The sequence below is a fragment of the Vespula pensylvanica genome, chromosome 22 (assembly GCF_014466175.1).
Source record: "Vespula pensylvanica isolate Volc-1 chromosome 22, ASM1446617v1, whole genome shotgun sequence".
NCBI lineage: Eukaryota > Metazoa > Arthropoda > Insecta > Hymenoptera > Vespidae > Vespula > Vespula pensylvanica.
The window spans coordinates 3,713,844-3,739,923 of NC_057706.1; the positions used below are offsets into that span (position 1 = coordinate 3,713,844).

Below are 26,080 nucleotides of genomic sequence, written 5' to 3' on the forward strand. Positions count from 1 at the left end.
GCAGCTTCTTATTTTGCATATTTTTCTTTTTAATTTTGTCTTGACAAAATTTTCCGGCATGTTTTTTTCTATTAAAATGTAGTATCCTAATGGTATTTTAACTAAAGTTAAAAACAGTTTCTGCGAAGAATAACAATTGTCTAAGTGCAAAATATGTCTTTTCTGTAACATTGGCTGTGATAGCTTCATGACAACACTTTCAGATGTACTGTTATCAGGATTTGTCTTATCGTTACCTAAATATATAATATTTTAAAATCATAACTATAACCCGATGCTGACTTACATAGTTTATAACATTTTATCTCGAATTTCACCCTTTCCGAAAAATTAAATTGTTCGTAAGATGCGTTCCTTAAATTTCATTAGCAATTCATCGATGGCGATGTCCTTTTCCATTGAACATACTTTAAATTTTTGTTGAAAAAAATTTGTCACAAGTTTTATTTTACCTAATTTATCAATATTGTCAACTATATGTCATTGTTTACAAAATGTAAAAATCTAATATTTGTAGAAATTTTTTCAATGGCATAGTTTTCCTGAATATTGACGATTCTATAACAGCTCTTTTAGATCATTTCAATTTTTGCCTTTTTAACTGCCATATAACGCAAAGTATACTTTTATTTTATTATAATCCATAGGGATTCAAACTTCGTTCTTCTTTTTATTTTCATTACGTAATGTTTATCCTACGTACTAATATTTTTCCAAAACATATTGTCAAATATTATATCAAAAAATTTAATTCTTTTTTGTTTTTACTGTTCTAATTGTTCTAAAATTGCTTCCTTTATTCCCGACTTTGATTTGGTCAACTTTAGTATGTTAACTAGAACGTTGGTTATCTTGAATGAAAAATTTCTGAAACGGAATTTTTAAAAGCAATCCTGACACGTGTATTCTATTAAGCAATCAATATCATAAACTTCACGTCTTTCTTTGGGAGTCTCAACAGCTTTCTTTTCTTTGCGGAAATAGAAAAGTAAAATATGTCGAAATTGTTCGTTTTTACAGTCCATATAAAAATTGAGTTTAAACTAACAGTTGCAAGTAAAAGTCATACAATTTGCTTCTAAACTAAAAGTGACATCTATCGAATGTCAAAAGGAAGAAATCATAGTATTGACAGAAGATCTTCAAAACAAATATAATGCTATCTATTTGTCAGAACCGAAATTATTTTCTTACCAATCCATTACATTTACTGGGTCTAAAACTTTAAGAACAATATACCGTAACATACATGGATGAATAATTGGCAGTTCTTAACGGACTGATTGCCTCATTTGAATCTATTATGGATATTCGTTCTGACTCGTATTACATTCTTATATAGTGGCCGAAGGCATCGTGTTATGCGGGGTCAGATTGTCTAAGTGAATTCTCATCGAATCAATACAGTAGTTTATCTCTTCTCAAGGTTTGTCCCAACGCGAAAGTTGTACTCAAACATGTTTCTTGGATCTAAATTCAGGGCTTCGCTCAGGAGGTATAACCACACTATTGCTGCCAAGGCCTCCAACCTTGTTTAGCTTAATGCCGCATTGATGAGTCTTGCTTCGATTAGGCTTCACTTCCTGTTGGATACTCGTTTCATCTTGTCTCCACCGGATATTGTGGAAGATATATTACATGATTATTGCCTGTGTCTTCTCGATCGCTGTCCACAATCCAAGTGCCTTGACACCAATCGGTCTGGCGTCATCTTCTTCCTTCGTTATGGGGATTGCGGCTTCGATGGTTTCCCTCAGTGCAAGGAGGATTATATCTTCTGTGTAACAGAATACGAGGGGGTTGCTTGGTAAGGAAGATTGTATAGGGTGATCCATGGGATGGTGTTCAAGACGAATCTCTGTGAAACAGTGTTCATTTCCGTATGTGGCTTTCTCACTTGAAAAAATTCTGTTGGTAAAATACTTGTCAACGATGTGTATCAGAAGTATTGGCTACTGCCTATCGCGTATGCCGTTGTATATCGAATTCCATGGTTATCAAATAAAGGTCGATCTTGAGTAGAACAAGTTTTACCGTCTTCCATCGTGTTGTGTCCAACAGACGTGTCGTGAAGCAACGGGTCCATCATGGTGCAATGATTCCCAAAATCCTAGACGATTCTTTCTGGGATGTTATTTGAACCCAGCGCTTTGTTGACCACGAAAATTTTCCTCCTAATTTGCAGCAACTCATCGAGGGTGATGGCTTTTTGCAGCCGTTCATTGTTGGTTGGTCACCGGTAATGTTCACTGTTTCTCCCGGCTTGTTCTTCGGTTCCTTCTCCCGAATTCTTTTTGCCAGTATATTGGCGTAGTCAGTCTGGGTTGATCACAAAAGTGGTATGTTAAGAGGGATCGATGTTGCTCGGGTCGTACGTTCGTACACGTTTTTTGCTCATACAGCCGAAGAAACGCAATGACTTCGCAATCCCAAAAAAAAATTGCGTTGTCCTATCCAGTGCGCATAGGACTGGTTTCCGCCAGCTTGATGGCACAAGCACGCAGTACAATATTACCGGGAGTGTTGGAGAGATCTTCTTCGCTTCGTCAACTTCCCGTAGTAGTCCATGATCTTAAGTACCGCACGGTGAATTTATCCGCCTTTTAGATTATACAATTGCCACCTTCCGTCTTTTATGGTTTGAAAATGTTCAATACTTCTGATGGCAAGCCGCGAAGATTTAATATTCTTATATTACTCATAGAACTTTTTAGAAGTTTGCACTGTCATGAATTTTCTCTTTTTCTATTGAGAAATTCTCTGATAAAGATGATGACGATAGTGACGCTTTCCGCCGCTTCCGTCTGACGACGCTGAACGTAGAAAATGAATCGTTTTGATCTCCACATTATGTTGTACTATTTCGTTTTCTTTCTTCCGTGGTGTTGATTTTGATAGTGGCTTCTTCGGAACCTGCAACAGACTTCTTATCGCGAGATGATAACAGTCACTGAGGCGATACCTGAAGAGCTCCGGCTGGGTGTCCGAATTCCCAGTGGTGGTTAGTTAACTTCTGAAACAAATATAAATACTCCATGAATTAGTTTGTCATCTTCTTCGGGTATATTTTTGGATTTAGTTTTGAATTTAATCTATTAGTTCTAGTTCGGTTGACTGCTCTATGGTTACTGAATCCGATCTTCCCGAGGCTGGTGAGTTTTCGGAGTGTGGCTCATACTCGCTCTGTCCCAAATTCTATCCTCGAACAAGTATTTTGTAGATTAATTCTTTTTTACAGAGCAACTCACCTTTCAAGAATTTTATCGGATCCACACGAACCCACTACAAAATCCTACATTCATCGTCATTAGATCTACTGTATCTTCAATACTATTAACGGTCCTTACGATGATGCTGAGACCATTCAGATCTGTACTCTAATAGAATTGTTCCTAATGCGACATAAACAACTAAGTGATTGCATATTTTAAATAAGAAGGAAAATTCAACATTTTTGCTTAAAAATATAATTTTATTCAATTAGGTATTGCCCGTTTTCGTGGATGACTTTGCTATCTTTCAGGCAGTGTCATAATTCAATGTTCAGAAAACTTCTGATTTTTACTAGCAAAAATTGAATTAAATGTGATTTTATATTATCGGCGTCATTAAAAATTTTACCATTTAACGAGTTCTGCATGGAACGAAATAAATAGCAAGTTCAGGGCTATATGATGAATGTGGCATCACATCCCAACCTAGTTCCAATAATTTTTGGCGAATGACCAAAGATGTGTGGGGCTTTGCATTATCATGCTGGAGAACAACGTCCTTACGATTTTCCAATTCTGGCCGCTTTTCTTGAACTGTTTCGTTCAGTTTGGCGAGTTGTTGAACGTACACGTTTAAATTAATCGTTTGGTTTCTTGGTAAAAGTTCGAAGTGCGGAATTTCTTTATAATTCCACCAAACTGACAGCATAATCTTTTTTTTTTGGTGTCATTTTTTGGTCTCAGCTTTTGGTGTCATCTGGGCTGGTTTATCTTGCATCACGCACGATCTTCTCCGATTAAGGTTGTTATAAACTATCCACTTTTCGTGGCCAGTAATCAGCCGTTTCAGAAATGGATCAATTTCGTTGCGTTTCAGAAGCGAATCGCAGATGCTAATGAGTTGCATCGAATGAATTTCCTTAAGCTGATGGGGGACCCATAAATCGAGTTTCTTGACATATCCAAGCTGTTTTAATTTTTTTTGAATGCATCTATGAGATACATTGAGCTCCTCTGCAAACATGTGTTGTGGTATGACGATCTGAATCGATAATGGCCTTGATATAAGTCTCATCAACTTCAACTGGACGGTCAGATCGTTGTGCATTTTTCAGTGAAAAATCACTAGAACGAAATTTGGCAAACCAATTTTAACACTGTCTTTCTTTCAAAGCTTCATTCCCATATACGGCACATAACTTCTTGTATGCTTGCGATGCGTTCTTGTCTTTTCGGAAATAATACAAGAAAATATGAAATGCGCATCTTGTTCTATTGTTAAATTGGGATAAAAACAAAACTAAATAACTAATCGATACAATTTTTTTACTAAATTAAAGATGAAAGTCCAAACAACAAGAAAACAAAATAGGTTAAATGCTTTGAACACGTTAGCAAAACAAAAGAATGTGCTAATGACATTATTACCTATTGACAAAATCCGCAATGACTTAGTTGCCAACCTTGTAGTATAACTCTGGATGTGGCCTGTTTGACTAAGAAAGACCAATTTTCTGTTGGTGAGATAGCTATCGACGATGCGTATCAGGAATATCTTTAATTACTTTTCGCGGGTAACATTGAATAATGGATTACATGGTTGCCAGTTGAAGGTCTGACTTTACCACACAAGTTTTAATTGGTGTCATCGACTGCTTTGAGAAAGTCAGAAGAACCAGAAAGAGACTTTCATCGATCATTCCAAAATGCATATACATTTGAGGAAACCTCCACTAGGCTATTTCTTTAGCTACTTTGTTTCAATCTCCTTATTGTATAATTATTACTTCTTCGTCTTTTGTTAAGACATATTTGGAATATCTCTATTGAGAAATATGTACATAATATGGCAGTCCTCGATTAAGCTTTATTGTTCCACACACTGAGATTTTTTTCAAAATTAAGTCTATTGCGAGTTTTATACTATACAAGAGGCGCTTCTACGACGCTCTGGCATATCATGCGACAACTCGAGAGGCGTTCCTACGGTGCCCTGGTGTTTTATACGGGAATTCTGATGACGACTAAGCAGCAGTTACTTTTTGTCGGCCTCCAAGAAATAAGAACAGTATCTGTTTGTAGATAAGTTCTTGAGCTCTATGTCTTTCTTTCCGGATAGTTTATTTCTTACAATGGCAATAAGATATTTTTATCTCAATTTTTCTCGTGAATGCAGCTCGACTTGGGTTCTTAGTCGAGTTAGTCTGAACTTTATAGTTATAGCAAAGAAAACTTTATTTTCAAAGTTATCGAGCCTTATAAATATGGGTAGCGATCAATTCAGTTCAAGTAAAGGTAAATTCGATTTTTCGACTACATTACCTTCATACACGGAGCAATTGTTAATGAAATAAACGAATCCAGTGGCCAAGATAGTGACGAAATAAGAGATGTGAGAAGCCGAAAAATCAGAATTATAGACAGTAAAACCAATAGTGAAACTATAGAAGATGCAGACAGTTCACAATGGATACGGTGTGGAGATTCCGAAGAAATGACACCAAGAGTACAATTTATATTCGGCGAAAAATCTGCAGGACTAAAAATAACTTCCAATATAAAAGAACCAATCGATTTTTTTAAAGCTGTTTTTTATCAATAGATTCGTTAAAGAAATAGTTTCTGGAACGAATAATTATGCGAAAAAGAAATTGGAAGGGAAGACGCTATCGTCGAATTCGATATGGCGAAGTTGGCGTGATGTAACCAACGAAGGATTCTGGGCATTTATTACTATTATAATAGATATTAGTATTATGCAGTTGGCCAATTTGCAAGAGTATCGATCGAGGAATAATGTCAGTTACATTCCTTTTTATACAGAAACATTTACGAGAGATAAGTTCAGTCAGATATTCTGGATGCTTCACTTAAAAATTATTTCCCCAGATAATACTAATCCGAGAACAGGTTTGCAACGAGTAAGTTGCTTTTTGGATTACATCAATTCTAAATTCTTGGATTATCAAATTTAATGGTCGAATTTCATTTATTACATATAATTCAAAAAAATCAACCAAATGGGATATCAGAGTTTATACTCTAGCTGATTCGAATACTGGCTACATTTGTGGTATTCTACCTTATTATGGATCTCTCACAATAGAGCAATTAGTGGGACCTGATGTACCAGTTTCCATGATAATTCCGATACACCTTTAAAATGATGTTAGACAAAATTCATGGTGCTCAGGGACACCATATATTTACGGATAGATATTATACAAGTTATATTTTGGAGAGAGTTAGTCAAACTCAAATATAATTTGACCTAACGAATAGAACGGAATTGTCAAACGAAATAAAAAAACCAAAATTCTTAATACAATCCAAGGTAGCTCATTGAAAAACTAACACTCTACTTTTAGCGTGGAAAGATAAAAGGACCGTCATTTGTTTAACCACTAGCAATAACATAGGAATGACTTTCGTAAAAAGGATTTTATGAAGTGATGTGGAGGTCAACATTAAGAAACCTAATATTATAGTAAATTATATAAAATATATGAGTGGCGTTGATCACGCAAATCAATATGCTTTGAAATATTGTTTTCTTCAAAAATCCTTAAAATAGTGACGTAAACTTTTTTTTGAGGCTTGGCAATTTGTTTGTTTAATTTATACATACACTTATATAAACTTGAGAAAAAGAAAAGAAAGGAAAGATCATTTACTCATTTGCGTTATCTAAAAATGCTTATTCAGGAATTGAGAGAAACCTATCGCCAGTCTCGTGATCGTGCGTCGACGTTAAGCATCAATGAACCCCGACTAAATGAAAAGCTTCATTCTTAGAAGATAAAAAGAGATTGCAAGGTCTGCTTTGATCAAAGTAGCCTGGCTATATACGTGAAACTTCAAATTATTTTGATACGTCCCCTTACAAACTAAGGATCTCGGGGATTGTTTTGTAAAATATTATATAAAAAACAATTACAGAGTATAATAATTAACAGATTTTATTTTGCAAATATAGAAATTTTTGTTATTTGTATACTTTTATTCGAGTATTAATCATTTGAAAATACCTGTAAAACACTTGTTTAATATAACCAAAATCTTCTCGAGTTGCTAGTTCGCCCAAGCGAAAAAATCCTCAAGTGCAGAGGGTTAGTATTATTGGAGAAATGAATAAATGTTAATATTTATCTGGGTCTATTATGGCTCATAGTCCTGGAAAAAATTGGAATTTTTATCATTGGGTTTGTGGACCAGTAATCGTCCATTCATTTTTTTTACAAGTCCCATAATAATTACTAATGTAAACCATTTTTTAAGTTCTACTACAGTTACATCGAACCTTTTCGCATTTTTTTTTTTTTATGAGATTTATTTCTACCATAATTTTGTCTGTAGTATCTGTTTGTTTCCATGGCAATAAATTCAAATAAATCGTTTCCAATAAACAGATCTGGAAATTTGTTTATCTTATTTATATTTGTAGAGAGCATAATAGGTCTCGGAGAGCCTATAAAACCATCATTATTCAAAGATGGATCACATTTTATCAAATTCAATTCTATTTCTTCCTCAGTTTCTTCAAAATCACTCGATAAAGGCATGGTCCCTTGATTTCTTCGCAATCAAGAAATAATATTTAATCTATAGAATCTGTATCACTTGTTTCTTCTATGTACGAATTATTAGATTCATCAGAAAGATCAGAGAGCGTATAAGCATAATAATTTTTAAAAATATTCTCTTTTTTATGAATCATGATTGGGATATATTTTTACATAATTACTAAAATTATAAACCGAAATTTTATGTGACACTATGAAATACTTTTAACAATTGACTGTCGGCTTCTACATGACACCAATGTATTGCAACCGGCAATCAAGTATCTGTATGCATATGATACTAATGTGCTATCACTGGTACTTAAGTATCGATTTACATATTCCATCAATGTGGTATCAACGGACATGAAAGTACTAACTACCCTTTACATTCTTCACTCAGGCGTATCAGCAACTTAAAATGTTTCGCGGCATGTTTAATAAATTCCTTACCTCTAACTTAGAATGATTAGAATGAGTACAAATTAATGTATAAAAGTTTGATATTTTACTATTTTATGTATCTTTACATCTTAAAGAAGAAAATTTCTTATATATTAGTCTCTGTACTGTTGTTTAGTATAATGTTTTATATAGTAATTGCCAAGATGCATCCCGGGTTGTCGGGGCACGTCTTGCAGTAATATGTTGTCTGGTATCTTTTGTCGGAGTCATTTCGTCGAAAGCAGATTCTGCAATCTATTCCTATTTCCTGTTAAAATGACATATTCAAGTGGAAATTCGGTGAACAAATTTGGTGAAATCTCCCTTCAATTGATCAACTAAGATTTTCACGTATCGCAAATGATTAAACGGCCATTCATTTCTCTGCTTTTTTATTGTTTTATACAGAATATATGGATTGATTACATATGTTTTTAGGTCCCAAAAAGATAGTTTTTGAAAATAACCATCATTTCAAGGATTTCCTTAATCATTTGCGCTGGCAATTATTTCACAGATGCGCGTGCCAGAACGCTACACTGCAGCTCTCTATGAGGCGTCACTTGAAAATAGAAAACTCTGTAGAGTCTTATATAAAGAATTTTACACAGATATAAATACTAATTATTTTTTATTAATAATCTTGTACAGTATGATATATTTCAAAACAGTCTGAAATATGTAGTTCTACGAGGTATTTCTTGCACAAGTTTTTCTATTTTTTCTATTTTGCATATATTCTTGCATAATCTTCTTTGTGGATCTTTTTAGTATTTATGGGGGAATATTCCTTGGAAAATGTTCTTATTGCTTTGTTTGGGAACGATGCAGTGTGTTACGAACAGATATTCTTTCATGTTTTTATAATCAAGAATTCTACCACATCTGACGGAAACATCGAAAATGAATATTTTTTACTTTTCACTACATATATTTTCTTGCAAAATAAAACATAAGCATCAAAAAATGTTATATCTGCTAAATAAAATAATATTTTTCTTTATAATTTTTTACATATTTTCTCATTATTGAAAAAGAAGATAAATAACGATTTTGTAAATCCATCTCACCTATGCAATCATTATATTCCGAAACGACGGGCTTTGTAACAAAGCCATTTATATTATTACATATTATTTTTCCATCTCTTTTTTTCCACTTCCATCATCTCAATTTTTTTATATTTTGTGGACATTAAATATATATCTTCCTTGTTTTTATACTGCAACAATAATTACAGTCGACGTGCCACGAACGTCTTTTTTATTTCTGTGACAATTGCTATCGATGTGTACAACACATACAACATGACAAAATTATTAGACAAGACATCTCTTTCCAGCACAAATAATTAAAAAACAGTATGTTAAAGCATATTGATCGGCGCGATCAACACCACTACACATATATATTATGTAGTTTATTGAATTTTTTCATATTAATTTCAACACCACTTCATAAAATTCTTTTTACAGGAGTCAAACTTGTATTATACCAATTGGTTAGGTTTATCACGACTTCCTTATCTTTCCATGCTAAAACTAAAGTATTGCCTTTTCGGTATGCTATTGTAGATTTATTACATTTTTTTTCTTTTTTTTTTCTTTTCTCTCTCTCTCTCTCTCTCTCTCTCTCTCTTTCTCTCTCTCTCTCTCTCTCTCTCTCTCTCTCTCTCTCTCTCTCTCTCTCTCTCTCTCTCTCTCTCTCTCTCTCTCTCTCTCTCTCTCTCTCTCTCTCTCTCTCTCTCTCTCTCTCTCTCTCTCTATCTCTCCTTTTTTTTTAAGATTTGGCAAATTCTTCCAATTTGTTAGGATTGTTCCAGTTAAATGACATATTCGGGAACAGTTTCCGTAATTCTTTCACCAAGGTATAATTTACATAATATCTGTCTGTGAACATATGACGTCCCTGAACACCAGGAATTTTCTCTAACATTATGCAAAGATGCAATAGTATTCTTGTTATTAGAATTGATAGGAAGGTCTTATCAATTTTTCAGTCGTGAATGCTCCATGATAGAGTACAAATATATACATAATAGAGTACAAATATCCATAATGCCATAAATATAGCCCGTTTTTGAATCTTTTAACGTATAGACCCATTTGGTTGATTTCTTTGGATTATAAATAATGAATGATATCCAACCTTTAAATATAAGAGTTGACTTATCCACACAAATTTGTTTTCTCGGTGTAAAATAGTTCAAGAATTTTGAATTGATATAATCCAGAAAGCAATTTACAAGCTGCAAACGTGTTCTTCAATGTATATATTGTGCCGGAAGTGTTTTTAGATGAATCATTCAGAAAATTCGGTTGAACCTGTTTCTCGTGAACGTGTTTGGATAGAATGGAATATGATTGATATTATTTGTTGTTACTATACTCTTGTATATTTGCAATATTAGTTCTCATATTTATTATTACGCCAATAAATGACCATATTTCTTCAATAGTGATACTGCGCCGAGTTCACTATATTGAGTACAATGATAGTATGTTAGTACCTAATATTTTTTCGGCGTAATTATTGATTTCAGTAACTTCATTGTTCACATCAAATTTCATTCACTAGTTCATTTATAAAAGATAACTTAAAAAAATTTATTTGTTCTTTTACGTTTGAAGATACTTGCGGTTCTGCAAGTTTCTTTGGTTATAAACTATATTATTCGGATTCTTATATATTCAGAACTATCCGATTGTACGTTTTCTGCAGTAGCACCATCGTTTTCACTGTTACGGTCTATTATTCTGATTTTTCGCTTTTGTACAATTCTTACTTCATCATTATCGTTATCACCGTTTTTGTTTTTGTATCGTTAAGCTCTGCGTATATAAATATAATTTCATCGTTCAGCAACAAAAAATCAAACTTATCTTCACTTGAACTGATGTTTTTATCATATTTCATGCTTATTTAAACAAATTTATTTCAACAAATTTAAAAATAATATTCTTATTGCCACGATTGCCAAGCTCAAACTGATGCAAAGAGATACAACTTGATGCATGATTTTGGAGAAAGGTAAGATAAGAAAATCTTATCGCTATATGAAGGTATATTTTACACTTCAAAAAATTATATATTGTACAACATTTCGAGTTTCAAAGAAATCAAACGCAAGTACGCGATTACCGTCGCTCGATGTATCGCGTCAAACCGATAGTTGATACAAAAGTAAATGGTGAGCAAGAATCACCTCTCGAGTGCAAAGGATGAACTGAATCCTATGATTAGCATTGGATGATAGTGGATGAAATTGGATGTTTGAGGGATCAAAAATTAAGATGTGCACATATGGGTCCTTTTTCAGTGCTACATTTTATTGATTTCTAATATGTACAATATGTACAATTCTTGGAGCTGTCTGGTTTATCCAAACTGTAATATCTCCACTTATTATTTTAAGTTACTACGTTTGTAAAAGCATTCCCATGAAATATCATTATATTTTAACGTATTGTCATGACTACATTGCAAGGGATCTCCCAAGCAAGTAAGAGGGACAGAGAGCACAACAAATAACATTGGTTTATACCATATTATTTGCTGCTTCGTGTATTCTTTCCAATATCTGCAAGAACAAAATAAATAAACAAATAGACGAAATAAACAAATTTATCTTTTTTCTTTATAGATCATACTAAAGCTATTGTGATCATTTATCTACAAGAGATAGAAGAACATTAATTGGATTAGCTAGACATTTAGAAGATTGAAGGCTGTTGGAAAAAAAAAGGATAAGTGGATACAGATGGAGCATTTCTTACTATACTACCGTACGCTAATGTGTGATTCCAGGAGCTAACTTATTAATTTATTAATCTAGCTTCCGTTATGCTTCAGTTATTCCATGTTCTAGTTCCGAATGTTAGCTCAGTTCGCACTCTGCGCTACGAGTTACCAAAAGCAGCACCAGGATTACTTACCTCCTGCTTCTTTTGGCTTTCATTATCTCACATTTGTATCCAACTCTTATCGCCTTCTTTCCACTTCTTATTGCATTTCAAATTAGTGTCCCTATTCGTTAGATTCATATTCTCAACTAAAGAGAGGGAGAGATGCAAAAGTCTTCAATTTCAGAATCATGGTTATATATTAATGTCAATATTATCATGTCAATTCGAGAAATAAGAGATGTAACCCAGCCTCGATTTCCAGGTTAAAATAGAAGGAGAGAAGTATCGGTTATTAACCCTTTTTTGAGCCTCGTGACGAAAGTGTGCACATTGCGCGTAGACAGTTTATCTCAGAAGAAAATAGACTTTTCTTTAAAACAATATGCTCGTGATTTCTACATAAAAGATATAAACTTATTGAATAGGTATAAAAAGTTTGATTAATAATTGAAGATAATGAAAGAATAATGTTTAGTTTTAGTGATTAATAATTTAATTCAATATGATATGTTTTGCTCTATAATTGTCTATTCCTTTATGGCACTTAATAGTAATGAAAAAAATAATGGTAGAATAAATGTTATTCGAATTGTATGGTTCATTTCTTTCGTCAAATAATTTGTGCGGTGGTTATAAAAGGCGCTGCTATTCAAAAACTAAGTCGCAAATATTGCTGCCTTTAATTGGCGTACGTCTCTGTGGGTCACATCGTGTATACCGAATATATCCGGTGTACTCTTGTGTCGATTTCTTCGTGTATGTTGGATATATCCGGCGTTAAGAGCGAAAGGATTAACTAACTTAAACACTTATATAAGAGCAACTTTTATGACGGACACGATAGAGTCAAATAACGAGATAATAAAATCAAACAATATACATTCCCTTTAAAAAATCAAACAAATATATATCTTTCTATGACCAAACTAAAGAACAGAGACAAATCAATAATACAATATACAGTAGTGCGTATTTTTAAGATTCGCCTGACTATGATTAGTGAAAGATTCGTAAGTGGAACTTTCTTAAAGAACATTTCATCGGTTTCAAATGTTATAAAGTCCATCAACAATAAGAGTCACGATTTTCAAAATTATTGCTGTGAAATTCTTGATGAAACGATAGGTGAAATAATTGAAATTCCTGTAACTTCAGTGTACGTGATATAGTTGATCTATTAGTATTACTAGTGTTAATTTCTCATTCCAATTACTAACGTATACTAAATAACGTATACACGTGCATTTTGGTCAATTACATTTCTTACATTTGTCTCGTGTATAACAGTTCTAGATATTTTTTACTGTTTTTGTTTACAACACTATTGATTTGTCTAAACTTTCTAATTATTTTAACATACGATAAATGTAAATTAATTCAATCCTTTCTTACTTCGAATAATAAGCCATTGTGAGACATTTACCAATACATGAATGATGTTTTCGCAGTTAACTAGCGAACAAACCTTATTTATATCTATTGATAAATATATTGCCGGCTGTATCGTTGTAGATGGACATCACTTTGAAGATTTATAATATAAATAGTACGTTCGTATACTATCCTAACATTGTCTTATAATTTTATCACATTTTTGTTGTTCAAGATTCTTTGAAGATTAAATGTTAAATTATGTTTCTTCTGCAAGATAGAATGAGAAAAAACATATTTTTACCGAATAAAAAATATTGATTCACTCGAAAAAATCTATTTTTCGATGATATATCATCTTTGAAACCAATGAAAATATAAACATTTTTCATATCATTAAAAACATAAAAAATATTTAGATGGTTTTCAGCAACTGAGATACCCATATATTTTAGAAATATGTTGTCCAATTTTAAGAGTCTCTGATTTTTTTTTTTAAAGCCAGGAAAGTCAATTTTGCTTTTAAAAAGAACAAGTCTTTGCTATGAATTCACCTATTTTGAGGTAATCTTCTGGAAATAGAGGAAGATAATTTCAAAAATTTTAAATGACGATAAGGAACAAGTTGCATAGTGTTACTAAAGGTCTTTTAATTTTCTTTATCATGGTGTGTTTTGAACTTTTTCAGGTACAATAGAATGAAAAATTCACTTTTGTAAAAAACTTCTTATTTTATTCAAATAAAAGTTTAAAAGGGGTACCGTTAACTATATGGAGTAATATCTTAGTTTAGAGCTACGTCAAACATTCTGCAGTATATTTGATGAAATCTGAGAGCATTCATCGAAAGTTCAATTGAATCCTGTTAAGTAGCACATATTATGGATTTTAAATGTTTGTATAGAAGAAATCTAAAGATATAGATATGGATATATGAGATAATGGATATATAAAAGTATAGATAACACTTCTTTACCAATCCAATTTTGCACAAGAGCTCCATCTTGTTGATAAAATACTTCACCCGGTACATTTTCATCATTTTCAATGATTTCTACGAAAATTGGATAAATATAATTCTCAAGTAAATCAAAGTATGATTTTTTAGTCAAATTGTTTGATAAAAAGAACGTGCCAATAATTTTGGTATCCAAAATAGTACTCTACAAATTTCATTATACAGGATTTTTCTCCATTATTCAGGGAACGTTCTTCTCTGAATATTTAAAAATTATAATCTAAACAATAGCGGTAGTTATGTCGATTATTCAATCTGTTAAGAGAACAGAACATTCGTCAGATAAACAGTAAGTTTAGATTATTCATGATACGTTCACTCATTTCTTCAATATATGTTATCTTTGTCGAACTCTTGCACAAGGTGCGTATTATTCGGATAGAACCAAGAAGTTTTTAAAATACTAGAAACATTTTTACGTAATATACCTGGATTTTGATTTTGAATTCTTTAATAGTATGATCGATCTCAACATATCTAAATGCTGTAATTTTTTCTCTTTATTTATATTTATCCATTCTGAGTAGTATTTCAGGTTTTGCACTTACCCTATTTTATTTCAGATACAATTTTTTCTCAGATACATACATACTTATGGTAAATAGGTTTTTTTTTAACATCTCATTAAATATTTAGATTACAGCTTCAACGTAATCGTTCTTCTTGAAATAGAATGTAACAATTTTGACTTTTTTTACAATACTGGAAACAATTTTCGCAGTTTAAAATAAAAAATCATGAAAGCCAACTATAAATTTTGCTTCAAACCAACTATAAATTTATTCTATCAAACTTATCAAACTATTCTGTCAATTGACATCAAATTTATAGATTCGTTATACCTGCAATTGATTTCAATCGCTCCAATAGCAAATAAATATTAACTAATTTTAACAAGCTTTTGATCTTGTAATATTGTATAATATTTGAAGTTGAAGAATGCTTTTAAATAAGACCGAATGTACTGTAGAATATTCGACATAACATTGATCTCAGACTTTGTTATTGCATATTTTGAACATTTAATAAAATAATAGGTGTTTTCAATAATGAATTTGCATTCTATTGCATCTGAAAGTTCAAAAAACTTTTTTCTTGAGAACTATTAACTGAAATTTAAAAAATAGTAAAATTCCAAAGAAAATTAAAAGACTTTTAATAGTGATATGCCATTTAATATTTGTTATCATTTAAGATTTTTGAGGGTATTGTATCACCATTAGGAAATTGTTAATATCTTTGTTAGGCCAAATATGTGAATTTATGAGAAGGATCTGTTCTCTTATATATCTTTATTAGCCCAAATATTAATGAGAAGGATCTGTCCTTGAACACAAGATTCATCTATCTCGATGAAAAAAAAACAATAGGATTTCATAAAAATTGTAGAATGCGTAGGTATTTTATAATATTCTATTGTTTTGTTGGAAGGAAACGTCATGATTGCGTATGATTTAATAGTCAGGAGACGTGTTGTTAGAAAAATGTTCGTATCTGTCTAAGTATCGAAAATAGATAATTTCGGCGTAATTCTACGAATAAACGTCAGTTTATAGGTCGCGACCTAAAATAATATATACATGAATGAAAGAAAGCGATAATAAGCAAGCGAAAGAGAAAAAAGATCATTACTGATATGAAACACTGGTCATGAGTGCGGAAAAAGCAAAGCAGTTCAGTTAAATTTTACTTTTTCAAGCATCAAGTGTCGAACGAATGTATAGACAGGATTGTTATCCAAATATTCTGGCCTTAAATACTGTACTTTTCAGGATTCGTTCGGAATAAGGCTGGTTACATTGGGAAGCATTCCACGAGACGTATCGCGAGTGACATTGAGAGTAACTGATATATATTAAATACAAAACTTACGAGTAATTTAACAGTAGTTGAACTAAAAAAGAAATTGAAATTATTAGGATCGTTATACATGGGAACTACCAATAAGTTGATAGTTCGTTTTAACGAACCAGATCCGTCAGATACGTGGAGAGAAAGAATGCCAACTGGAAAAAAAAGCAGGACGAAGGAAGCGGAAGAGAGTGAGGCGCTTTTCCAACAGAGGATCATGATTCTGAACATCTTTATCACGACAGACGAATGATAGAAGAATAGTTAAATGCTCTCAGAGAAGAGATCGAGCATTTAAAAACATGAGAGATAATCATAGTAGCTGACTACTATCAGGTGATAATGTAACTTGGACAAGCAAATGCTAAAGCGAACCCATAGATTGGATGATGAATATTGAAAAATACTAATCGGAATGAGACTACGGGGAAGAATGCTAGAGTGGTTTTATTTTACATCAGAATTACTGGAAGTGTCGGTAGAGGCCTTATTTTTAGAATATAAAAGCATGTTTCATTATCGTTCCAACAAAATGATGTTGCGTAGAAAATTCGAGGAGCATAGTTGGATAAAAGATAAAACATTCTGCAATTATGTTTAGGAGAAAGTAAAAATGCGATTCGCAATCGAAATGGACAGGATCATCGAATAAATTGTCGATGGAATGTCTGATCTAATTCTGAGAGACGAGCACTGGTAGTATGCTTTCGTTGAGGATAGAACTGCTCGCAGCATTTAAGAACATGAGTTTATGGGGAAAGAAAGTTACCAGAAATAGCGAATTTAGAATAATACTTTTCATCAAAAGCAAATAGAAGTAGCTAAATAAAAAGCATAAACAGCAGCCATCGCAGAGTGAAAGAGGATTTGCTTTAACAAATTGACTGCTGCGTCCCCTGATTTAGGAAATTATGAATAGGCTACCATCATTCGTATGTAGATGATAGTTATATTGATTAATTATGACGAAGTTTGATGGACTTGAATTTAAAATGATATAATAGAACTGATAAATTATTATATTAATAATATAGAAATACAAATGTTTGGTTTTTGTTTAAAGAATTATTTTAAATATACGATTTGAAAACATTCCATGTATAAACTGATCGGAGTAATCTGGTTTCTATAATACAATTCACATCCACGTCTAATGCTTACTTTAAAAGCATTTTTTCTAATATTGCAGTAAGTGCAATATTGTGCTATTTAGATGCAAAAAAAGGTTGTGTTATGTTTGTAGGAATATGTAATAACTCTTGAGCTAATAATTCTATGAATTATCTTATTTTTATGTTCTTTTCTGTTGCTAGCTTGTAAATTATAAAAGTATTTATCATCATAATTTCGAAGAAAAGTTGTATACCATGTTTTTGGTACATTTTTATCCCTTTTCTTCTGATTGTGGTTGCATACGATATTAATTAATCCGAGCGATCTATTCCAGACTTTCTTCTATTGTATGCGAAAGCTGCTACTGATTTTAATTTTCCGGATACTTGTCGGCTAATAAAAGATGCTGTTAGGTCTATTTTTTATACGTGATGAAACGTGCTTCATAAATATAATTCTCGCATCCTAAGAATTCTTCCATTTCAGCACTTTGATACCATTATCATCCTCTTCGGAAATTATCTCTTCTATTATTAACTTATGCTTAGAAATATCTTTTGGGATAGACTTTTTACTATTTGTAATTGTAATTTGTAATTCTAACTATAATTGTTTATTCCAACTATATGCGTCTTTTGGTTTAGATAGGATATAGCTCATTTATAGCTAATATAAAAATTATCAATATATCCTTTATCTGGAAAGCCTTCCTGCAAGTTGCAGACATATATTATATGTCAGTCCAGTTTCTGTGATATCACTAACTGACTTTGTATTATAGATCCCCATTGATCATGTATATCCTTCAGGAAAATATAATTTAAATAATTTTGTTTCATATTTGTGTGTTTTTTTTTTTCAGAATATGTTGCTTGAATATTAATCTTCCACTCCATGAAATTAATGTTTCGTCAACGAAGATATTTTCTTTTGGTGTAAATATTTCCTGATCTTTTTTTTTTGTAATATATTGAACAGTGGATATACTTTGCCAAAATTACCAAGAGTAATAGTAGTGTTATTAGTAAAATGGAAGTTGTTCTGTCGAGAAGTATTTGAAATCTATTTTGTGGCATGATTTCTAGCACGATGGTAAACGCGAGCAAATCAAAATTCTACAATAAGTTTTTTGATCAATAATTGCTTATAGTCTTACAAAATTCATCCACAAAATCAATTTCAAGAACTTCTATTTTATTCGAATTAGTTAATGTCCGTTTACTTCTTCTACAAGCAGATTTATTAATTCGTTATCAACGAATAAAGAAAATACATTAGACGGATTTATAGTATCATGTAGTTGCCAGTTGATGCCCGCAGCTGTTCCAGACAAAATTCGTTTCATTTAGCGCACTGAATTGCAATTTCCTCGATATTATCATATTCGATATCTTCTTCAATAATTCATCATAACGCAATAGAAAGATAGTGATGTGAAAATAATATTTGACGCAGTAAAAAAAGGGCGTTTTGATAGTTATATATAGAAATGATGTATTGTTCAAAAATCATAGAGAAGACATTCTATTAGTTATTCCTAAAACAATGTAAATATAGACTATTAAAGCAACATATAATAAAGATCATTTTTCTGTAGCGAAAATTAAACCTTTATTGTTTAAATATTGGATGCCAAGACTGAAAATCGAGAAAGTGATAAAAAACTGTATTTCTTGTATATTAGTCGAAAAAAAAACAGGGCAAATAGGAGAATTATTTATACGTCTTAAAAAAAAGACAATTGTTTTCAGAAACTTATCATATAGATCATTTGTGACCTCTACAAAGCGACCTTCTGCAAAGAAGAACTACGAATACATTTTTACAACGATTGATACATTCACCAAATTTGTGTGATTGTATGCTTTGTGTAGAAAGTACAAACGCAATTAAGGTTGTTAATAGATTAAAAGAACAGTTGTATGTTTTTTGAAACCAAGAAGAATAATATCGAATTGCGGTGCGGCTTCTATATCAAAAAAGTTCATCTATTATTGCATACGAGAAAACGTAAATATACTAAATCCACTATAAGAATTCTTAGAGCGAATAGACGAATTGAACGAATAGACAAACGAACGATAGACAAAGTAAACTTGTTAACTAGGCTATCAGAGTTTAATAATGAAAAATAGTTTAAATGTCTAAATATATTATATTATATAAATATATTATGACTGTAATACTATATCATAGTTATAATTCAAAGAAAATATAAACATTACATATACACAAATATCAGATAGTGTTAATTCTACGTATACATATATCATAATATCTATTATATATATATATATATATATATATATATATATATATATATATATATCATATATTCTATTTAAGTACCACATATACTAATAAAATGCTTTTAAAATTGAAAATCAAAATTCACTCAAAATTGCCTATTCTGGGAAACAGTAGTACACAAATCTAAATAACGATTTTATTATGACCTGCGTGCAGGCATTTTTCTTCATTCATGATCAATATTTCTATCGTTAAAGATTAGAAATGCATAACCTAAGAAGGATCCATTTAGAATAGAAAGTAAATTGGTGCCTCTTAGTATTTCCAAATTAAATTCTCGCTATCCTATTGCAGTTTGTCAATAATTTATAATTTTCAGACCTTTAGACCACTCATGCGCTCACCTATCACTTCTGGAGACAAACAGTTTGGATCTCTGATATTTTTCCTTATAAAAGTGCACTTCGACAAATTTTTCGAATTTTGACGTGAGTTAAATCTCGTTTCATGATATAATAGACATTTTGTTAAATTATGGACTAATCAAAATCGTAGGAGTAATATCATTATCGAATAGGAAGCAAATCTAAGCAAGTTTCATATCTGAGGGGGAAATTAGAAGGAATCAGTCAGAAAAATCTAAAAAGTTAGTCAGTTTTTATCGTCCTGTAAAAACAATTTTAATAAAACCAATCACTAATTAGCTATTAAATATTCTGTATTTGGTAAAGCCGGTAATAAATCCATTTCTAGCTGGTTCCGTTTCTATTTGGTAATTTGTAAAATTAGTAACCAAGTAATAATTCAGTACTTTGCAATCTATGAAAACGGTAACTAAGTAATAATAATAAGTTTATATTCTACATTTTGTAAGATCCATAATCAATTAATAATTCCGTGTCCTGCATTTTATAAAGATGCTAATAAATTTATGGAACTACATCTAAAAATCAGCGAGTTTACAATCAATTGAACAGTCAATTTCTTTTGATTTATATTTTTTCACAATTCCTTTTGAACGAGAAGCTACTCTTGCATACTCCAATACTTGTAGAAAAAATCAGCAACTTGGAATCTTTATTCTAATACTCTATCTATGGCCTCGTTTTTTTTCAGTTTATTTATCTATGATATCACCTCCTATTTTATATTATCGATCTATGTCTCTCTGTCCCGCTATTTAATTATAAATTTATGTATCATATGGTTAATTCATGGCAAAGGTTCTACAATCTGATTAAAAAGTGACCACGCTATGCCTCCATAAAGGACTACCAGAAAAATAATTATTCTGTAAATATTAATTAATTAATTCCCAAATTAATTCCCAAATTAACTTTTTTCTTAAGCTCTTCTCTTATTTCATTAATTAGATTTAGAATCGATTCTAAATACTTAAATTTATCGACCCACTCCAAAATTTTATCATAAACGACCAAATTTCCATTATTTAGTTTTTTTAACGCTTATTTGCAGCCTGAGTTATTTCGTTTTATCTAATAGAGTCTTTAAATTGTGATACTACTACTGCTACATAAGAATAACATTCTTACAAATTACAACCACTATTTGTCTTTAAAAATAATAATTGCTATACTAATTTTTTTTTTTTATATATATATATATTTTAATTTTAGGATCAGGATATTTTTGTAATGTAGATGAATACCGCAATGTAGATTAATACCGTAACAATTATTTTTTTCTATATTTATTTTAATTTTAGACTTACATCACGTTACAAATTATATTAACACTTAAAACAGGAAGTAAGCTGATGCTTTTTAGCATTTTTAAATGATATCCTTTCACGCCATTATTAACTCTTTATAATTTTTAGACTCTTAGGCCCTCATATGTACAACTATCATTTCGAACAGTTTAGACCTGTAATTTCTTTTCTTATAAACATGCACTTTTATAAATTCTTTAAATCTTTGAGCCAAATAAATGTCATCTTTTGCTACAATAGATTTTTGTTAAAAATATGGACTAATCAGAATTGTAATGGCAAAATTATCATCCGATAGGAAGCAAAGCTTTCATTCTCAGCAAGTTTCGTAAATGATTTGTAGATGAGCTAAGTGCATGTGGAAAGGGGAAGTCAGAAGAAATCAATCAAAGAAAAAGTCTAGATAATCAGCAATTGCTTTTACAGAATGACAAATATCGACCAAGTGATTATATCTAATAAGTGATTAGTTTTTACTTCTGTATTCAGTGTTAATTCTGCATACAGTGAAGCCAACAATTAAGCAATAAGTCCTTATTCTACAGTCTGTAAAATCAGTAATCATGTAATAATTCAGTATTCTGCATTCTGTAAAATTCAGTAACTAAATAATAAGTACATATTCTGCATCTTGTAAGATAGATAATTAGTTAATAAGTTTGTATTCTGCATTTTATAAAGACACTAATAAATATGAGTCTTCGATCAGTTAATTGAACGTTCTATATTGGCTCACAATTACTTCTGAATGTTGTCTGACTAACTCATTGAAACGAGAAGCTACTCCTGTATGCCATTTCTAGGGTAAAGATAAACAACTTGAAATTTTTATTGTAATGCTATGTCTACATTCTTCTCTCAAGCTATTAATCTATAAAATATTTTTCTATATCATCCTATCACCTTATGTCGCTTTATTTAATCGCTCGTTTTCGAATTCACGTTCCTTAAGGTAAATTCCAGATAAAGGCTTTTTTTGATCAAAAGCTGATTATTTTTGAATTACGCCACAGAGCATAACACATGTATATCAACCTAATATTATTTATTTTCTTGTTGATTTTTAACAGAATTATCTGACTTATATCATACATAAATGTAAGATATTTTCTGGATAATATAAGGATAAACTATACCTGGAAGATATAAGCTAGCGAAACTTGAATCATTTACTCTTTACTCTTATGATTAATGGTATTAATTAAGATATTATAATGGTGTAACTCTTTCTTTTTTACTCTTTACTCTCAAGTCGGTTTACTTAAGATCGCTTTTTGTCCTTTTTATTCTTTACTTGATTTACTCAAGATTGCACCCCGTTTTCCTTTCTTTTACGTTTTCTTTGTCGTCTTTTTTATTCTCACTCCCATTCGTGCACACGTATTCAGGACTTTTGATCGTTCTTTATCCTAAGCGTTACTTTATCCTATTTATTATTTATCTCACTTACGCTGCACTTCTATCTCATTCTCATTCCTAGCCCTCTATCCTCAGCCCTCTATCTTCCTTTTATAAACAAATGCACCTTACAAAAGCAGATCATATTCTTGTTCAACTGTCGATCGACTTATCTTATGCACATATACACACAGTTAATGCTAGAACCATTCATCCCACATATATAATGTATATATTGTTACATATAACTCCGCTTATGAATATAAAACAAACTTTAATTACAAGAATGCATAATTCATTTACAAATATATAGATTAGTAAGCTCTCTTTTAGAATATCTAAATATTCCGGAACGTTCGCAAGCTATGATTTCATAGACGGATAAATGCTCACCGTTATATGTCAAAATATTGGTTCCTAAAAACAGTCTATCTGTTCCTAGTTCTCTCAGAACACCACTATATCTATTCAAAATAGTGTCATCGCTCTTCGTAGTTATCCTGACAACTGAGATCCTCACCAAGCGGGTTTCTCTCAACTTTTTCATGTCTTAGAACTCCAGCTGTAGGATATCCATTGATAACATTTTATTCGCTTTCCTGAAAGATCTTTCATATTTCAATATCTGTGGTTCGAACCGCAAGATCCTCAAGAATTAAAGTTATCTTTCGGGTTCTTCTACAGAAGAGATGATCCACTTCTAAGCACCTTTCCGTTGTAAGCTGAAGTACAATAGTCATGCTGAAGTTATAGACTACCATGAGGCTATCCAATTTGATGACTGACTTGGCGTTCACTTGGAGCATAAACTCGCTTCGCCCGGAAGAAAAACCCACGTTTGTAGATTCGTTCCTATTATAATATGTTCGAGAATTTCATCATCAATAAATAATGCTGCTATTGCATTAATATGGTTGTGAGGAAATACTTTAACTTCTACGTTTTCAACAAAGCTTTTAATTTTCTTTCTGGATCATGTCTTGTCAATATACTAGTATAAAATTCATCTTAGGTATCAGTAAAGCTATCAGAGTCTTTACTGCTTCTTCTTATTCTAGCATTTCTTCGTTTAAAACTTACTGAAACATCATTGTCCGTCTCACTATCATTATTCGACTCTAATTCATAATCAAAAAACACATCCACATAAACTTCACTCATAAAATTATCTTCTTCTTTTATAAAAAGAATCTTTTTGTGATGACTAAATTTTAATCTAAACAAATTTTAAATGAAAATATTGCCAACTTTTCTAAAAAAGGGGTAATGAATGATGAATTTCTTACTGTACAAGTATAATTACGTTCATTTGACGATACTACTATATTAATTCCTTCACTTATAATGTTGTGTTAGACTTATAGTAAGAAAATCGGATTAAACATGAGTGTTATGGGTAAGAACCGTGATAAGCCGATCAGGTCAAACGTAAACAATGTGTCAGGCTTGTGGTTTGAAGACTGATCTTAACATAAGCAATATGGGTTAAATTTGTTGTTTTAATTATCCCGATATCTTTTTGTCTCAGTTGGGTAAAACTCATTAATTTTCTTGTCTTAGTTACGTGTTATTCTTGGCCGCATTCACATATTGAAATATATTTTCTTAAACATATTAGAAAAGTACCCCTTCAAAAATGTCTTCATATCTAACATTGATGAGGATAGTGAGAGTTATGTTAATATCGCAAATAATGATTTGATAAATATTTTTAACAGTAATAGTGATAGTAGTGGTAGTTTATTTACTATACAAAAACATTGTAAATGACTGGTTGTTGAAGATGATATCGATGATATCAATATAATGAATTTAGAAAAAAAAATTAATAAATCGAAAATCAGGAATTGTATGCAGACTCCTGGCATAAAAGCAGCATTTTTATATCAGTTAAGTATAAATAAAAAAGAATGAGACATTTTTAATATAATATTGAATAATATGTTCTGGAAAAAATATTGTAATGGAGATGAATCGGTATGAAGATCAAATAATAAACAATAAAAATAAAAGATGAAAAATCGACGAAACTTGATTTCCTATAGATTGTAATGAAATGAAGATATATTTTGAATTATGTATGATAATAGTTTAGGTAAAAAATTTTCAAATGAAAATTCAAATGAATTGATCTAAGAAGGCCGTTATAAAAACGCTAATATTTAAAGAAACGATATCATTTATAAGATTTCTACAAATTACTAGATTTTTGCATTTTGTAAATAACATTATACTAAGACAATTTGTACTTTTTACCAAAATTATTTATAATTTTACATAACAGTAAAGCTAATGTTGGGACAATACGTTTGAAAAGAAAAAATATATCAAATGATTTTGTTAAAGCAAAATTAAGAAAGGGAGAATATAGAATGAGAAGTTTTGGGATATTGGCATTAAAATGGAAAGATAAACGAAATTTATTTTAGAGTTTATATTATTTTTAAAGTTTATATTATTTTTACAGAACACGAGAACACAGCAGAAGTGATTAAACAAAAGTCAATTCAATCGTATTTCGAAACTAAAACGTGTCATTGAATACAACAAAGGAATAATTGGAAAATATACGAAATCATATTAAGAAGTTTTCTTTTATGTATTTGATATTGCACTTTTTAATTCACATAGTTTGTTCGACAAAATAAATAATAGAAAAAAACAGAATTACGCTGATTATAGAATTGATATGGCCAATCATTACTGAAAAATGTACCGTTACCAGAATATAAAGGACGAGGACGATTATTAATCGGAGATTTACCACAGAGATCGCACGCGAAACGTTTGGATTATTTTCCCAAGTATATTGACCCAACACCATCAAAATCAAAGCCATCAAGAGCCTATAAAATTGATTCGATAAAAATAAAAATAAAAAATAAAAAAAAAAGTGAGTGCAAAAGACACAAAATTACATTACAAATACCAATGTGCTTATCGAAAGATACCATACGATCGAAGATTATTAATTTTCTATAAACTTTGTCCAAACGTTAATAATTTAAAATAAAGAATTATTCAGAAATTGTAATAAAATGTTATTAATTTATTATTTACTTCAAGATAATAAATGTTTCTTTTTTACTGATGAATCATTCGTAATTATTTATCAAACAACTTGCAAAATTAAACTAATTGTACCTTACATGCCATAAAACGTGTACGATTGTCATAACTTCAAACGTTTAGCCAACACGAAAAGGCTCGACAAGAGGTTAATT

The 26,080-nt window shown here is 31.1% G+C and overlaps 1 long non-coding RNA gene across 1 annotated transcript in view; it reads left to right on the forward strand.

The window, feature by feature from the left end:
- Positions 1-25,875, forward strand: part of LOC122636502 — a 107,413-nt gene extending 81,538 nt beyond the window's left edge. The window contains exon 6 of the long non-coding RNA XR_006328959.1: positions 25,324-25,875. This is a non-coding gene — a long non-coding RNA (uncharacterized LOC122636502). The remainder of the gene's footprint in view (positions 1-25,323) is intronic.
- The last annotated feature ends 205 nt before the right edge of the window (positions 25,876-26,080 follow it).